The sequence below is a fragment of the Morone saxatilis genome, unplaced genomic scaffold (assembly GCF_004916995.1).
Source record: "Morone saxatilis isolate NCDOM2014 unplaced genomic scaffold, NCSU_SB_2.0 Contig24, whole genome shotgun sequence".
Taxonomy (NCBI): domain Eukaryota; kingdom Metazoa; phylum Chordata; class Actinopteri; family Moronidae; genus Morone; species Morone saxatilis.
In genome coordinates this window covers 26,373,729-26,376,873 of record NW_023339807.1, presented here as the reverse complement: position 1 = coordinate 26,376,873, position 3,145 = coordinate 26,373,729, and the positions used below count along the sequence as shown (strand labels likewise).

The 3,145-nt window shown below is 43.3% G+C and overlaps 2 protein-coding genes across 3 annotated transcripts in view; both read right to left on the bottom strand.

Moving 5' to 3' along the window:
- LOC118336472 overlaps nt 1–3,145 on the bottom strand; it is a 744,338-nt gene that overhangs the window by 281,306 nt on the left and 459,887 nt on the right. The gene's annotated exons all lie outside the window — the stretch shown is intronic.
- The window catches only part of ndufaf6 (NADH:ubiquinone oxidoreductase complex assembly factor 6), an 18,230-nt gene that overhangs the window by 11,186 nt on the left and 3,899 nt on the right, over nt 1–3,145 (bottom strand). The gene's annotated exons all lie outside the window — the stretch shown is intronic.

Below are 3,145 nucleotides of genomic sequence, written 5' to 3'. Positions count from 1 at the left end.
CTAATGTCCGGTTTGGACAAAATGGGATTTAGGCTGGCCAAACAACAGGAAATCAGAGACTGTTGTGCCCACATCTTTACAGAGACCTGCTCCATCAACATCCTGGATCCAGCATCGACGAGTGGACTGTGTTCAGAGCCGACAGAGCCCAGGACGAGAGTTTACATCAACGGTGCTCAAACACAGTCAAAGTGGACGGACACTTTCCTTCTTTCTTTTTATGTGAATATGAAGCCATATTATCATCACTATCTTGTTGCTGCTATTTACAGTCAACCAGACGCACAGTCATAAAATACACAGCAGAATGATTTCCTGAGTGTATATGTATATAAATAACTGTATATATTGTCCTGTTTTATTTATTTTTACTCATCCGTTGATGTGTTCTATGTGTGTAGCATGAAGGGACCACAATCTCTGATCTAATTATAGAGTCTTGTTGTATAATGATAATTAAATTACCTTGATACTTGATCGGTACTCCATGAGAACGTCTAGTGTGTACTAAGGGGATGTGAAGAGGGCAGTGGTTTCAGATGAATTGATTCAGCCTACTTCAATGTGTCGGCTCATTAACGGCTCAAACAGCAGCCTTATATGTAATTCACATATGAACCAGCTCACCTGCCCACCCACCTACACACACCACCATCCATGTATCCATCCACTCCTTCTCAACCTGTCAACTGTCTCACTGAGGACAAAACACTAAGATGATATGACAGCTACTCTTTTTTTTCTCTCCCCCAAACAGGAACTGTGAGTGATACATCCAAAAATAGGAAATAGGAAGACACTTTCAGCTGCCAGCTGTGTGTTTACTTTGTCATTATTTGCTACCATTATGACTAATGCAGGAATGAGAAGAAAATGTAAGTTCAAGATTGGTAATTCTGTATGAATAAATTCAAGGGTGTGATTTTTGATGCAACGCTTCCATCGTCTGTTTAAATCAGCAGTTCTCAACCCCCCCTCCAAAGTCTCGTCTGTTCAGGGATTACTGTAACGCATGAAAGCTACCATCATTGCTTCGCCCACAGACAGAACCAAAACTAATTTGGTTTTGGCTATATTCACTGTCAGCAGTCACAATGTCTGCTTTAAGCCTTAAAGAACGATATCAAAATATATTCATATATAACAGAGGGAACTGGGTTTGTTAACGTATAACAACAGGTTGTAGCCTATAGTATATCAACACTGAGAGCTGCTCTTCTCTCTCATTACGCACTGTTTGCCACATTATGTTATTTTATTTTCTCCGCAACCATTTGAAGACCCCCGGATATTATCTCTCGTGGGTGCCGACCCTCAGGTTGAGAAGCGCTTGTTCAAATGAGAGTGAGGGAATCTGTTTGTTCTCTTCCCTCCTCAGCTCATGTGTCTCCTCTGTGATTCTCCATCATTCACAATCAGTCGACTATCACAGGAAAACTGATTCCATCTGTTGTTTGCCTGCTGAGTTCTGCATAGTTGACTCCTGCTTGTTAATTAATTACTTTTTCAGTGATGTGTTAGTCACACTGGATTGAGAACATGAGCTTACTGGTCCGTGTGTGTGAGTGCAGGGTAATTCAGTATGTCAACAGCGCCCTCTTCAGGCAGAAGGGTGGAGGTGATGTGAGGTGAACGAGCTCAGGAGGCCTCGGGTCAAAAGCGCCATCCTCCTGCTGAAGATTTTAAGAGCAGAGCCTGCGTGCTTCATGCCCAAATACATCTGCACAGCGTATACGCCCCCTCCTCCCCCCAGATCCTCCAGCAGCAGCATGTTGTTCTCCGTGAGGGACAGATGGCCCAGACAAAAGGTTGCAAATTGTTTGCGGCACTATTTATTTATCTGCAGTGTATGCATCTCAGACGGGAAGGGTTTAAATCCGAGGCTCTCCGCTTTTTGCCATATGGATGTTGTGTAACGCTCCCCGTGACAGATTCATTACCGCTTCGACAAGAATATCATCGGACATGTCGAAGCCGAGCTATGAGTCAGCCAATTGTGTGAATGCATGTGTGGGACTTCCTTATGTCATCTTTGGGAACAAAATTTGGGCTTTAAACCAGCTGAGTGAGCGCGAGCTTCACGGCTGTTCGGTTACAGTACAGCAGGACTCTCCAGACTCTGTATAGCTAACGAACGTCCACGTTAAATGAATGCTTTATATAGCATAGTGCTGTGTATTTTTACCTTAAGTCATTTTCATACACAGGGTTGAGCTAATTTGATTTGCAATTGCTGGTGTGGAAGTTATTAACACTGAAGGATCTAATGATCAATCTACTGATATGAGAGCTAATTTACTCAGTGTGCCTAATCAAGATCAGTCCTTTCCCAGGTCCTTTCTAGGACATTTTCCAGGAGTTTCAATTAGGAATACAGGACAGCACTTGCTCCCAAATGGTCATATGATTGAATTTTTGGAGCGATTTTTGTCATTTTATTTTGCTGATTTAATGTTCTGCCTCCGAAGAATGAGAGCTGCTCAGGAAAAACAGCTGTAGAGCCAGTGTATTTTCAAATCTAACTGCGGTGAATTAGGGGTTTATTCCAACTACTTAGACGATAACTACAGTTACAAGGTGAGTTGGAGAGGCTCCAAACAAGACTCCAGGGATGATGAGGACACCGCAGGGGCCGACCAGGAGAGGAGAGGCATGAAGTGTTAGAGGAGCGAGGGCGGTCGGGGCATCAGAGAGGCTGTAACAGCACGGAGAGCCAGAATATTATATTGCTGCAGCACCTATGCATGTGCAAATATCATCGGCAATCAGCGAATATTGGACTGACGGTGGCCGGTTGGGAAATATGAACATATCGCCCAACCCTAGTATTGACTTTTTTCATGATTCAGGGTTCATGATGACGTGTCGCAGGTCCATTACAGGCAGGTGGTCAGTGTTTATTGGAAACATACCATTAACATCGCTGTGCATGGACAACAAATGTGATCATTAATAGCTTATATGCATATAAGCAGTGTTTTTCCATTACGCGTCTGGTAAACCAACTTTATCCAGCCAACAGTTTCAAAGAAAACAGACACCCAGGTTTACTTAGGCGATCTAGGGAAGGATCTAGATTTTTGGTCATTTGAATCAAATTCCAGGTCCTACTCTCTACATTTCCAGGTTTTCCAGGACGCTTGGG